Source organism: Myiozetetes cayanensis, unplaced genomic scaffold, assembly GCF_022539395.1.
Source record: "Myiozetetes cayanensis isolate MyiCay16 unplaced genomic scaffold, myiCay2020 scf51, whole genome shotgun sequence".
NCBI classification, from domain to species: Eukaryota; Metazoa; Chordata; class Aves; order Passeriformes; family Tyrannidae; genus Myiozetetes; species Myiozetetes cayanensis.
This window is the reverse complement of record NW_026087754.1, coordinates 177,419-192,634: the sequence shown is the minus strand read 5'-3', so window position 1 is coordinate 192,634 and position 15,216 is coordinate 177,419.

Sequence of the window (15,216 nt, the reverse complement as noted above, 5' to 3'; positions counted from 1 at the left end):
ATTCCCAGCGTTTCTCCACGCTACCCTAAAATGACATCCTCCCTCCCCGAAGGAAAATGTGAATTTTAAAGGAAGGGTGAACGCTGGTGTGCTGGGGGGGTTTGGTGAAGATGTAGGAAATTAAATAGGAAAAAAAACCCACTCCTTCTCTTTGGTACCCTGCGGTTCCAGGGGCTTGCTGGAGCAGGAGCTCGGTGCATCTCCCACCCTTCGTGGGGTTACTCGAGACGCGTTTTGTCTCCTGGACGCTCTTTTTCCCCATTAAAAGCGACAACAAAAATGAGAATTCGAGGGGTTTTTGGAAGGAAATCGAGCTCAGATGGATCGGCTGCGAACCAGGTTCAAAACCCTGCAGGTTTCTAGCGAGGACGACACTTTCTTTCCCTCCCTAAAAAATCCGGCTTTAAGAAGATCTTTCTGTCTTTGGGACACGGGGGATCCCTAAAAAAACCCCGCCTGGCTTCTTTATTTTTTTTTATGCCTTTCAGGGCAATAAAAAGAGGCCTGGAAGGATGCGACGCTTTTTTTTTTTCTTTCTTTGTACTTGAACTCGCGTTTCCTGGAGGAAAAACCACCAATTTTCCATTTTCCCGGTCTTTTAGGTTGAGGGGGGAAGAGAGACAGAGCGGGTTAGGACAGGGGGAACAGCAGGTTTAAGGCCCTGGGAAGCTTTGCCTGCTTGGAAATTGTAATTTTCGAGTTCAAAAAAAGCTTAAAAAAATAGAGGAATTTTAATTTCAGGCAGAAGAGGGGGAAGAAGGGGCCGTCGGTGCTGCGGCCGAGCAGCGCTTTGCTCAATTTTATATCGGGGAGAGGCGGGGAGGGGGATTAATTTTATGGCAAAGCAGCGTTTTCTGGGAAGTCTGGACTCTCACCACGTGCTGCCGCTTCCCCGCGTTCATGGTCATGACCAGCAGCGCCGAGGAATGCTTTTATTTACGAGCTGCAAAGGATGGAGCCGACTCCTTAAAAAAAAAAAAAAAAAAAAAAGAGAGAGAGAGAAAGAGGGAAAAAAAAAAAATCCCTCCCTGGGTTGGAAGGAGCCTTTTCCTTCAGCTTTATCCCTGCAGACCCTCCTCCCTTCCCCTTCTTTCCTTCCCTTTTTTTTTGGTATTTTTATTTTTGTAATTTTTTAAATTTTTTTTGAATTCCCAACCCGAGAAATGTCACGTCTTTATTTCCTTCCAGTTGTTCTTACAAAGAAATTCACTCCCCTTGCTCCCCGATTTCCTCCTTCAGCGCCGGCTTCTGGGTGAGGGTCCCCCTTTTTTTTTTTTGCCCCCCACAAAAAAAGAGCCTCCCCCCAGGCCGAGAGGTCTCTCCTGTGCAATAAAGCCCTGGATGTGTTAAAAAAAAGGCAAATATATGAGATTTGAATCTCTGGATGCTCCAACCCAACCATGTGCAATGTGGAGGAATGCAATGTCTTGGGGAGATTTATTTTTGGGGGGTGGGTGAGGGGATTTTCGGGGGGGTGGTGATGGCTTTGGGTGCTGAGTTGGTGATTTGGGGTCCTTGGGAGGGTGAAATTCCACTCGGGGGGAATAAAAAAATTAAAAGGACTAAACCCACCCGGGTTTTGCTGAGCCCAAACCCCCCTTTCAACCCCTCCGGGGGAGGTTGGGGGGTTGAGGAAGGGGAGAAAACGAGGGTGAGTTACGGGGAGATGTCAGGAACGCTGTGTTGGGTTTCAATCCCACCCTCCCGAAAAAACAAATCAATCCGTTTCGTTATTCTTCACCCACCGAGGGGGCTCTTGTATCCCCCGCGCACACCCCGCAAATTTAAAAGAAATTAAAATAAAATTAAATTAAAATAAAATTAAAATAAAATTAAATTAAAATAAAATAGAACCCACCCGCCCTCCCCGACACAAAAGCCGAGACACCAGCAAGCAACCCCTTGTGGGGGAGAAGAGGGAGGGGGTGGAAAAAAAGGCCGAATAAAAATGAAAATATATGCAATATTCTCTTCCAGGATTGCTTTAAAAAGGGGGAGGCTCGGTGGGATTTCTGTTTTGTCCTGTGTTTGTTCTCCGTGTGCGTGGCGTTGTTTCCCCCCTGCTTGTATCGCCTAGTTTAGGTTCTTTGCCCGTTGTTAACCCGCATCCCCCCTGGCAGTAGAGTCCACATGTAAATGGTTCTTACCTCAAGCTATTATTCTATGTAGGGTCTATGCAAATGTCTGTTATAGCACGTTTCTGGCTTTATAGTCATGTAAAAAAACCCAAAAAAACAAAAAAACCTTGCTTCATAATAATAATAATAACGATGATGAGAAAAAAATTAAATAAATAATGTATTATTATGTGATTTCTTGATAATAATAAAGAAAAATTGCCCCAAAAACGTCTCCGCGCTGATTTACTGCTTGCTGTTTAAAATTAAGCGTTAAGTCGGAAGGTTAATAAAAAGAGTAACAACAACAACAACAAAAATTATATTGGCCAGCGTTGCCTTGTAGATCATCTTTTGGAAAAGGAGAAAGGAGGGGAAAAAAAAAAAAAAAAGAGTAATTAAATGAAGGCGTAAAATGCGTTGTAAAAGAAAAAATATCGCCCTAAATATAATTAGGAAAAAAAATCATAGGGAAACAAGAAACGTAAGTGAATCCCCGAATCGCTGCTGTGATGAGTTGGGAGCAAAATCGGGGTAAAAAAAAACCAAAACAACTTAAATATGGGTTATTTGAGAGCCTTTTGTCCGTGGTGGAGGGGACTGGGGGGGCCGCACCTCTCCTGGAAGTGAATCCCTCCCCAAGGGGACCCCTTATCCAGGTTTCCTGATGGATTTTAGCCCTTTAAGGATGGGAAGGATCTGTGGAAAGAGCGGAAATATCCGAGATCGGGGTTGGATCGGGGCGCGGTGATGCTCCCGCTTATGGTTATGGTTATTGGGACCGGCGTCGTGGCGTTTTTTCGACGTAAATCGGCAGCGAAATCATTTAACGAGAGAGAGGAAAAATAAAATTAAAAAAAAAAAAAATAAAAAGCAAACCCCAAAACGCCAACCCCGTCAGGCCAATTTAAATAAATTGGATTATGACGGCCTCGATCTCTCTCTGAGCGGGTATTTTACGCCTAAATGGCTTGTCTGGATTTTCCTTTCGGGGGAGATGCCACACGCTCCCCAGAGGGGGAGGGAAAAAAAAAAGGGATTTTTATGAAAGAAATGCCAATGGAAGCCACGAGTGGGGATCGATGGAGAATCAAGGGATTTTTCCCCTCGTCCAGGCCCAGAAAATCCCAGCTCAGCTCACGCCCCAGTGTGGGAGCCACTGAGGCTCAACCTGGCGGAGTCAAGATCGGTTTTTCTGCCAAAAAACCACCCCAAATTAATATTTTTTTCCTCATCGCCATTCTCAAACACCAAAGTTGTGAGGACTCATCGCAGTTTCCTGGTTTTTTTGCTTTTTTTTTTCCCCACCAGCTGCTTGATTTGGGCAGAGGAGGAAGGAGGCGAAAAGCAAATATTTCTATAGGAAAGGGCCCCTTTTCTGCCCCTTCCAGCTAGATTTAAGTTGGGAGTTCCGAAGCAGCAACAATTAGGAAAATCTACAGGGTTTAGCTTTTCCACAGAGTTGAAAATTCACATTTTTCATGTCGTAGTTACTTTTTAAACTTTATATTAAATTTTTTTATTTTTTTAATGCACAAGCCCTCCCTCCGTTTCTCCTGCTCCGCATCCATTGCCCAACCAGAGCCAAGTTTGACCCCTATCCACTTTTATTTCCTTATTTCTCTGTCCCCTGCACCGATCTGGCAGCAAAAAAAAAAAGGGGGCAGGAGGAGGAATTGCGCCCAACAGGGCCGAGCGCCGTGGAGTGACATAAATTGCCGATCTATATTGTAAAAGTCGGTTCACCTTGAACAGGAATAGTTGGATTTCAAAGACATTCAAACCCTCACGAAAACAGATAAAACTTATTTATTGCCGGCGAGCCCGTGGAACAAATTGTTGCTTCGCCATAAAAAAAAAAAAAAATCCGTATTATTTCTGGGCTGGTTTCTTTTTATTCAGCAGCGTCTTTATTTTCACTGCTCCGGCTTCCAAATGAGTTCGTGGGCGAGAGGAAAAAAACCCCACGCTTTAATGATGAGGAATATTTCTACCCCTGATGGCAAAGACCGAGGTGTCATTACACAGGATTTTTTTTTTTTCGGGTTTTATTCCCATTTCGGTGCTTTCGGGGAGTGCACAAAGGTGGGAAATATCATATAATAAATATAATATGCAAAGTAGGGGGTATTTTTTTCCCCTAGACCAGAAGATTTGTCCTTGACACCTTTTGTGTGGAAGAAATGTCTGATTTCTTTGAACTCCCCCTCTGCAAAAACCCGACCCTGAGCTCATTTCGAAGCAATTAGGAACCGCTTTAAGCCAAGTTTAATCGGGCAACCTGCAAGAAGCAGCAGAAAATCAAGGCAGGAAGTCAAAATCTCTTCTCCCTCTCCTCGTTTTCTCACACCTCCCTTTTTTTTCTGAGCCGAATCGGGCGATTTTACACCCAAACCCAGGCCCGGGGATGGGTGGATGAACAGAAGCCAAAGTAGAAATAATTTAAATTGCAGGAGAGAGAATGGGAAGAATTAAAAATTGGGGGATGAGGAAGAATGAAAATGGAACCAGAAAATCGGCAAAAATCAAAAATCAGAGGGGAGAGAAGGAATTAGGAAGAGGGGGGAGAAAATAAACCCCGACCACGCTGCTACCCCTGCTCGGTGCTTTGACCTGGAGATGGAAACTCCTTTTTTTTTTCCTCCTCTACACCCTCCAAAATAAGAAATAAAGGGATAACAAAGGGAGTTTTGGGTCGAGGGAGGTGATGGGGGGGCCTTTGGGTGTCCCGGTGTGGGTGGGACCTCCGTGTCCTTTCAGATTCGACCCACGAGGGAAAGGGGCGAGGGTGGAGGGGCGTGGGAGGGTGGGGGGCACCCCGAGCTGCTGGGCTGGGCCGTGGGTGCTGGAGACACGGGAGGGACAATATTTTGCCCCCCTTAAGACTCCTCCTTCCCCCCAAAAAAACCCCAACTGGCAACCACCTTTCAGAGCTGGAAAGACTCCGGTAATTAGCAATAAATATCATAATTCCTATTAAAATTAAAAGAATGAGAGGATTTCCCTCTTCCTGGCTCAGACTCTGTCTTTTTTTTGCCTAATTCCGTGATATATTTGTTTGCTTCCCTCCCCAGGACTGTTTTCAACCCGAGAACGCCTCGATTTAGTTCCGAGAGTGTGTTGTGGGGGTTTCCTAAAGGTAAAATAAACACAGAGTGGGAATAATTAGCGGCATTTATCGGCATATGGCCACCCACCCCACCGCCCAAACCTTCCAGACCCCGCGAGGGGAAAAATGAAGTACGGGGCGAGTAATTAGTGGGAAGCAAATCGCACAGAAACTTGGAGGTAAAACCTAATGAAGTGCAGAGTAGGGGAGAAGGGGAGGGGGAAAAAAAAAAAGCGCCTTTTTTTTTATGGCTTGGTAGGTAGCAAGTAGACACAGCAATATTTTACTGTTGAGAGAATAAATTAATTAATATCTCTGTAGCTCGCGACTACAATGGCTCCACGGATGGCCGCGTTTAAAGGAGATATATGTATCCAGTCTCATCGGTGTTGTTAACAAGAGTGATAATAAAGATGAAAAGGATAAGAAAAGATAAAAAGATCGCTCGGGTTGTGCTTCTTACTGCGGGTAAATTACTCGGATTTTCTGATGGTTGCGTCTTGTTGACTCTCGACAAACTCCTTCTCTCTCTCTTTTTTTTTTTCCTTTTTTTTTTTTTTTTTTTAAAGTCAGACTTCATTAAGTGACTTTATTTTCCTGTTCCTCGAATAGGAAATGAAGATCCGCGCCCCGAGCTCCCCCAATAAATCTCGTATTAACTATCCTCCTCTGCGGTTCGAGGGGAGGAGGGGGGGGAGACACCTCCCTTCTCTCCCTTCTCCCTTTTCTGACCAAAAAATTGCTATTTTTGAAAATGAAGCATTTTACCCGATTATCCGCGAGGAAATTCGAACTTCCCCCCGTCCCCTCTCACCCGTTGCTTTTCTGGTAACTCCAAAATGCAGCAAACTTGTCTCTCCCTAAGTCAAAATAAACCCCATTTAGCCCCTCTTTTTTTTCGCTCTCGCTGCCGTGTGCCTCAAATAATCCTTGTTAAAAATCTACCTGTAATTTTTAAATTTTTTAGTTGTTTTTAAGAGAGTTGGAGCTTTAATTTTAGGCTCGGCTTAGCCAAGCGCCGCCGCAGAGAACACATAAACCTCCGGAGCACCTCATTATAAAAAACCTTCGCCAAAATGAATGCGTTTCGAAGGGTATTAATATTCAGTTTTGCGACCCCAAACCCTCCCGCGGCTCCCAAAAAACCTCCACGTCGGGCGCGGAGAAAGCGGCGATGATTGCCCGGCGAGTGTGGAAATTCATTTTATTTTTTTTTATGACGGCCCAGTAAACTATTATGAGGTGAGACGAGACGCTGCTAAAGGACGAAAGCATTTAAGGAAAAGAAAAAAAAATAAAATAATAAATTAGGTATGGAAAAAAGTACAGTGCGAGACCCCAGGCAGCGATTGAGGGACCGCGGGAGGGTTTTGGGACCGGTAAATCGAGGAATAAAAGGCCAAAAAAATAAAACCACGTACGCTTCGAAAATGTCTGAAGGTGGAAATAAGAGCAGAAATATTTTTTTGGGGTGGGTGTGGGGGTTTCCCTTTGGATTTTCCCCCCTCTCTGTGGCTCTTTCCACCTCCCCCGAAAAAATTCCCGCATTTCCAACTCGCAGCCAGAGCCCAAACCTTGACTTTATGGGTATTTAAACCAACCATCTTCATCTGTAATTGGGGATGAAGAGTATTTATTGCTCCGGTGGAGAACTAGAGATATAATTATCTCTTTATAGAGAGACTCTGAAATAAAGCATCTGTCTCCCCCCCCAAACCCAGACACACACAAAGGCAGCTGAACGCCGACAAAGTTCCACATCTGCACAAGCACTTCTTTTCTTTTATTTTTCTTTTTTGTCTTCTTTTTTTCCCCACCAAAAATACGTTTATCCAAGGCCCGCCATCATCTCCTGAAAAGTTTTTTTAAAAAAATCCTCCCAGCCCCACGGACTGGCTCTGGCAGAGATTTCTCTCTATTTATTTTTATTTTTATTTAAAACGGGGTTAAAGGAAATATCCCTCTGCAAAGGGGAGCCGCGTTGGCTGCAGAGGTTCCGTATTGTCCCTTTTTTTATTTTGTTTTTACAGGGGAAAAGGGATTTTTCGGTGCCTGTTTGGAGGCCGGGAGGGGTTGTGGCCAAGGGGATGTGGTGGGATGAGTGGGGATTTCTCGGGGAGGACGGAGCGAGACAGAAGGGTCTGATCGACTCTAATCCAGATTTATTTTTAAATTTATTTTTGGCTGCGGATAAATTTGCTTTCACCTCCTCTCCCCATCTCCCTCCTAAACTGCGAATACACTTTGGAAATCTTGATTTTTTTTTGGGGGGGGGGGAGGCTTTGGGGTAGGAGCTGCCCAGTGTTTGTCTCCATCCAGTAATTTATTTTTTATAATTTCTTAATTTATTTTTATTTTTAAATGTATTTTCTTTTTTTTTCTTTTTTTATTTACTCTTTAGCCTTCATCCTTTCTTTTCCATTCTTCGCTTCTTATTTTTATCTTTATTTTTAATTTTTTTCCCATTTCATTTTATTTCATTTTCATTTCTTTTTGTTTCTTTCTTTCTTTTTCCCTTCCCCTTTTTTGGCTCCTCCGCGGGAGGAGCCGTCTGGGCTGCCCGTCTGGGTGGGCGGGGGCCGCCCCTCGCAAAGTGAAGGTCAAGTTAAGCCTCCAACCTCCCCTTTCCGCGGCCCGTCCGCGCTGCTCCGCAAAGCCATTGCCACCCACCTCCCCCTCAACCTTTATTTTAATTAAACCCCCTTTTTTTCATCCGCTCCAGGGGGCAGAGAGGATCCAAACGCTAAAACAGCGAAGGGACAACTCGATTTTTCGGACGCTTTTCCTCCAAATCCTGATTTTATTTTATTTTTTTTTTCATCCTTTCTCCCCCCAACACCAAGCCGGATTTCAGACTTCAAACCAGGTCTTTCCTCCCTTTCTCCTTTTTTTTTTCCCCCCTTTTTTAATCCCCCCCCCTCTTTTCTCGTCTTTTCCCAGCAAGATGCAAACCCCGTCTGCCCCGCGGAGGAAATTAAACATCATAAAGAAAAGTCCAATTAAGGTTTAATGTCCGAACGTTCCCCATTTCCTCCAGAAAACAATGAAGTTCGCTCGGTAAGGAGAGAGGCAGAGAGAAAGAAAGAAAGAAAGAAAGGAAAAGGGGGTGGAGGGAGGGAGAGGGGGCAGAATATTTTGACTCAAAGAAGGGGAGGGGAAAATTAAACATAGAGGGGTGATTCTTAAATATAAAGGGGGTTGGGGGGATATTTGGGGTTAAGCAAAACTCATCTGCTGTGCTCGGAGATGGGGAACGAGTGGGTAAAATAATGTGGATTTTCATGCTGGTTTCTGCTCCTTTTAAATTGGGGGAAAGGCCTGAACTGGGGGAAAAAGGAGGGGGGAAAAGGGTTAATATTAAATAAGCAATAAGGCAGGGAATGGGGTGATAAGGGGGGGTTCGGGGGGAAGGGTGGGGGGATAAAACCCCTGAGTGTCTTCACCTCGCCCACCTCCCTTTCTCCTCACCCCACACGGCGTTGATTTCCCCCCGGGACCTTCCCACTTAGGAAAAGAGGAGAAAGGGAGAAAAAAATTAAAATAAATTTTAAAAATTTAAAAAGCGGGAAAAAAGAGGCAAAATAAGCAAGGGGCACCTAAAATACACCCCAAAATAAAGAGGGGGCAAAGCCAAAGTCACCCAAACGCGCTCGGGCCGTGGGAAAAGGGCAGGAAGAGGACAAAGCTCGACCGGGAGGGGACTCGAGCCAGGTCTGGGGTTGGGTCTTGGCGTCCCCTTTTTCACCCACCTACCCACCCTGAACCGAGCGGGACCCCACGCGTGCCCGTGGAGATATTCCCTATTCGGGGAGGTTTTGCTCTTTGTTCCTCCTGGAAGGGGTGGGTGGGTGACGATGGGGGGGACACCGAGATGTGACAATGGGATCGCCCGCGACCCCACTCCCCTCTCCCCACGTCTCCACTTCTCCTCATTTCCCACTCCTGCGAGAATATCCCGACAAATACCCCCCCGATTTTCAGCCCTGGAGTCCCCATCGGAAGGGTAAAATAAAAACCGGGAGGGGATCGGTGCGACAGAGACGCCGATTTCGGGGATTTTTGTATAAATGATGTCATTATTTCGGTCGAATCCGGGCCCTGAGGGACAGAAAGCCACGGAGGTGTTCAATCGGGAGGCGTGAATGAGAGGTAAATGTGAATAAAGGTGTGTGTTTCTGGGGTAAGAACAAATCGCTCGGTGCTTCCGCAGAGGTGCCCGCGCTCTACACCCCTAATTTTTCTAATAAATGTGGAAAGAGAGGAAGAAAAAGAGAGAGCGAGAGACGGAAGGGGAGAAAAGACAGAAGAAAATAAAAGAATGGAGAAAAAACACACTGGGAGGGACTAGAAGGAGAGATTAGAGAACAGTCCTATCATTGGAGCGATTTTTAATTCATAATTTATCTGCTTTCAATCCCTGAAGTTTTTAAAGCCAGTACCTTATTAAATGAGAGCTCCGGCTGCATTAATTTAGATCTATATTCCAAGAAATTTCTCCACCCTCATCCCCAAGGAAGAAAAAAAAGATGCGAATATAATGAATTTTTATTTATTTTATTCCGGGAGGGGATAAAAGAACTGAGTCTAAATAAATAAATAATAATAAAAAAACTTATCTAAAAGAGATTTCCGAGCCCGAATCCTTCTGAAAAGCAGAGATGGACGGGGTTTTGCGCCAAAGGGTAGATTTTATAGGCGGAGGGTCGTGGTGAACGGGGCAAGGCAGGTAAATCCATGGGCTCCGTAGGTAAATGGAGGAAGGAGGGGGGTGGATATACAGGTTATACCTTCCCCTCCTTCTCCAGCAGCATTTATCTTCTCAGGGGCTGCACAGACGTTTGGAAAATGTCACCCCGCGAAGCGGCTGAAGGATTTTGTTTCGTTTTATTCTGATTAATGCGGGGATGGACGAGGGAGCCCAGCGCCCGCCGCGCTCTCGAGGGCGAATTATTGAAGTTTATCCCCATAAAGTGCGGAGAGCCGGCTTTGATCAATGGTTGTCTGAGGGAAATACATCTCGGCGCTGGCTGGGGTGGGGAAAAAAAACCGAAAAAAAAAAAAAAAACAAACCACCAAAAATAATAAAAAAGAGAGGGGTTGCGGGAGCCAAAGTATTAAAGTGCAATACTTGGAAATGATTTCCTGAGTCTTTAAGGATTAAGCACCACGCCTGCGAACGTGTGTGCGGCTGGAACCGGGCTGGGGGAGGATTAAACGCCCACATTCTACCCCCAACTTCGCATTTCGGGGGTTATTTTTTGCTAATAAATGGGGCGACCCCAAAGAAAATACATTTTCCCCGACTTTTTCGAGCAGTTTTGGGGCGTTTTGGTGGCGCTGCTGAAGTTACCAAGAGGCGATGCCCGGTGAATAAAGGATTATTTAATTCCAGAGGTCTGAGTGTGTTTTATACGTATCAAAATCAGTATTTTTAGAGGTTTGGAGGACGGGGGGAACTGAAATAGGTGTCGCCTAACCAGCTCTCCGTGTTTCCTGCCTCTTCCAAGCCCACTTTGGCAGCGGCTCGCTGTGAAGTTTGGACTCGAATTCCCCAAACCTCGCCGCTTCCCGGGGATCAGAGCCGGGCAGGGGTAAAAAAAAAAAAAGCAAATAAATAGATGGAAACACTCAGGCATTGATATTCCCGCCGCGGAGAAGGTGGGGAAGGGTGAGAAAAATAGAGAGAAGCGGGCAGGCCGATGGGCGAAGTGTGAGTTATATTGGTTATTCCGAAGCCCAACTCCTCTTAACGCCTCTGCTGCATCACTCCCAGTCAAATCCGACACCCGCCGCACATTTTTATCCCAGACAGCCCCAGCCTTGCCTGCGGTTGGGAAGCATAGTTCAATCTGCTTTTATCTTGATTAAGTCCACATGATTTTGAACTTGCAGCTCAGGTCCGGAGAGATCTAAGTGAATTTTTTTTTTATTATTATTATTTTTTTCTTTTCGCCCCCTTTCCCCCTTTGAATTGTTCGCAGCTTATATAGTTTTTCTTTCGCAGCCTGGCGCTCATCCAGTACGATTTATCTCTGCCGTTTGGGGGACAGTAATATCATTTTCCCAAGCGCTTCCCACTTGTAGCTATTGTCTCTCCCTTCAGATTTCCCGGACACATAAGAGGTTGTCTCGTAATCTGTTTACTGGCCTGACTTTCCTCTCCTCTCCTTCCTTTTTTTTTTTTATTATTTTGGAAGTCCATCTGAGGAAGTTGCAGCGCCGTGGAAGGGAGGGAAAAATCACTCTGAGAACATCTGATAGGCCCAAGTCATTAGGCATCAGAAAAGTTGGAGCCTCTTTAGCAAAAGCCGAGCACATCCCCGCAGCTGCCGGGAGATGCGGCCGCTAAAAAAGTGCTTTTTTTCCTCTTCTTTTAATTTTTTTTTGCACCCACTGTGGTTTTTCTCCCTCCCCAAATCCCCGGTTTTGGCCCCCAAAAGCGAGAGGTAAAGGCGGTTCTACCCGAGTGGCTGAAATAGGGAAAGATTCAGGGTCTAAATCCTGCAGGAGATGCCTTGAGGGCACAGTAAGCAAGCCACGAGTAACGTGCTAAGCCAGGTTGGTATCAAATCTATTCTTTTCTATTTTTTTCCTTCTCCTTTTATTGCGGTTTTTCCTTTTTTTTTTCCTCTCCTTTTTTTTCCCCCCTTCCAGTCAGTGCTTCCCCTACTGTACGAGCTGGAACAAAGCCTCCTTTATGGCAACGCCGACAAAAAAAGTTTTTGACCGCAGTTGGGAGGTTGGTAACGAATTTATTTTGCGTTCAGATAACCCCCAGCTCATGGGTGGGAAAAAAAAAAATCATATATTCTCTCCCCAATGGCAGGAAAGAATGAGAAAAAAAAAAAAAAAAAGGAAAATAGGAATGATTTATAGAGAAGAGTTCAAGTACAGGATTAACCTAAAATCAAAATATAACTTCAGATGTTTACACAGCTCAGCTAAAGCCAACTTTCACACCTCCGAGTTTTTGATTTCGGTACAATCCCTACAATGTTTTTTAGGTTTTTTTTTTTGGTCTCCAAACGCCTCGAACATCCCCTTAAAAATCCCTGGTGGTAACACAAAACACATCTCCCAAGCCTTGAGCCTATTTGCCTGCTGAAAACGCTGTTAAATGTGTTAAGTGTTCGCATTTTATCAGGCAAATCAGTGTGGACTCCGGAGCAAGGGCAGGGGAGGGGAAGGGGGGTGAAAATTTTGGGGTTTTTTTGCCTTCCACTTCGCTTTTTCTTTTTTTTTTTTTTTTTTCTGGGGCAATTTGGGTTGGGGAGAAACCTCCGGTGGAGATGCCAGGTTGAGAGTGGGTATTTCGGTATATAAATGAAGAACAGGCTTTGGGAGCTCGGGGCTGCCGCCTCCTTTTCTCCTCTTCTTCCCTCTGTCTGAGAAATAACCAAATAAAGGAGAAAAAAACCCCCACCTTCTAGATGGGGAAACTTCACCTTCAACGCCAAGCCACCTCAAAACCAACAAAATCAGCCCTTTCCTCCCCTTTCTCTGATTCCCCTGGATGTTTTTTTTCCCTTTCAAGGACACAAACGCAGCTTTTCCTCTTAATTTTTCTTTCCCCCCCTACTCCTTCAAGCTCAAACCTTTCCCATTCTCCAGGAAACCGAGGGAAGGGGGTTTAAAAAAATAAAAAAAGGAAGGGATTGAAACGTTGCTTTAAGGTTATGCCTTAGAGTTATTTGTCCTCTTTTTTTTAAGCTTTTCCCCCCCTTCTTCTCCTCCTTTTTTTTTTTTTTAGGGCAACCAAAAGGAATGCAGCCGCCGGCCTCATTCCGTTTTATGGTGGTCACTTTGGTGGTCAAATTCAAGTGCTGTGACTCCACAGCTGCCTCCTCTCTGCTTCCTCGCAGGAAACAGCCCAAATCCCACCCTTTAAACCGGGTTTAAAACCACCCCCTCACCCCCCAAACCGACACCGGGGTTTGGTTTCGAAGTATTTACCTACGAAGGGCAATAAATTATCCACGCACCTCGAGGAGAGACGGCGGGGTTTGTGCCACACGGGGTTTTTTTTTGTTGTTGTTCGCTCTCTCGGGTGGGTGGTTTTAATTTTATTTTGGGGGGTATTTTGGGCGCATTGTTTTGGGTTGAAGGTGTCTGCTCCTGGTGTTGGTTTGTTGTTTTTTTTTTTTTTTTAATCAGAGAACACGCTCTAATTCCTCCTCTGGATGCAAAGCTTGGTGCCTAAAACCTTCAGTGGAATCCGGACTGGAATAAACACAACAAAAAGAGGTGTATTTTAGAGCCTTTCCCCTTTGAGCCGGAGGGGAGAAGATGCTCCAGTGCAGGTTGCGAACAGGAGGGAATTGGGGGTGGGGGGGATTTAAAAAAAAAATAATAATTACGCTCATAAACAATCGCTTAACATTATTAGTTTGTAGTTAGTATTAATACCGCTCCATAAAAAGCCAAGTGAAAGGATCGCTGACACTTTAATTAAAAGTTTTGCCCAAAACGACGTCCAAGCCATAAAAGAAAAAGGCGGATTACAAACCTGAAGAAATCCATCTCTGCGGCCGGAGTTCTTGCCCCTATTTTTCTATATTTATTATATATATTTTTATATATATTCATCAGCTAAACGGTGCATTAGAGAGGGGAAAAAACACGTCTCATTTCGCAATTAGGGACATATTTATATGTGCGTTCATCTCCCTCTCGCCACACAGACGCGTTCAGAGACACTCACACGCCCCGATCCCTTATAAAAAGGGTTTTATGAGAACGGCTCTTTAAACAGAAAACACCAAGCCAAGGGAAAGGGTGGGAAAGGCAGAAATTAATGAGAATAAATGGTCGGCAGCGCGTTGTTTCGCCCCGGGGGTGAGGAAGGCTCAAAAGTGAGGAAGAGCAAACAACCTGAGCGTGGGAAGCCGCCATGTTCGCCTTCAAGAATTCCCAATAAACGCACCCAAATCCGGGTTCACCCTCCCCGGCTTGGAAATCCCTGCTGAAATGCCCACTTTGATTTCAGCTCGGGGATCCTGGATTCCCTCGCTCTCTGCTCGCCCGCAAGGTTCGGACTCGCGGGGTCGTTTTCTTACACGAAAATCAACTTTCCTTCCCCCACACACCCTTCCCCTTTCCCTTGCATTGCTAGAAAATTTCAGAATATTTCTATTTTTTTATTGTTAGCGGAGGTTGGAACCTCTGCCCCGTTCCTCGAGGTGCCTTTTCCTCCCCATTTCTTGGGAATTCAGCAGCCCCCTTGGATCAAAAGCAAACTGCAGGTTGGGCGAGAGTAAATTGAATAAAATTGGATGGAGAGCAGCGAAGTGACGGAGGAGCTGCCCAGGGATGCCCAACCCCAAGAGGGACATCCCCGAGCGGGGCTGGGACCCCCCCGACGCTCCTTTTTGGTGATTTGGTTATTTTTCGGGTGTGTTCACGTCTTATTATTATTATTGTTAATTTTTTTCCTCAGGGAGGAAAGCGAACCCACGGTAGCCGTCGAGGCTTTTTCTACTCCTGGCTCTCAGTGCTCCAAAGCTGAGATTTACCTTTTTTTTCCCCTCCCTTTCTCGTTCTTTGAATTTCCAGCGGCTCGATTTGACAAAATCCCACACGAAAGCATCTCCCTCGCTCCCGGTGCTTTAATTTTATTCGAAATACTCAGCCCACCACCAAATAGATCCCAGTTCGGGTTTGCGAGTGGCCAAATCAATATTTTTATTTAATTTTTTTTTTCCTCTCGCCCTTTTAAAATGGAGAATAAAGGCTGGGGGGGAAATTCCCGGGAAGGAAAAGGATGCAATATTTCCATCTGCAGATGAAAGCAGCCGCCTCTGCCCGGCAGGGAAACGTTTCCCACCTCAGGATTCCTAATCCAGGTGAAAACCCCCCGATTGTTGCGGGCAATTTTGTCCCTTCGAGGCTGTTTGAAGGCGGTGGGATAAGCCCGGTTCAGGTGCACCTTTTGCAGGAGGGAATCTTTTTGTTCTCCCGTTTTCCTTCGCTGCCGAACAATTCTTTGCAAAA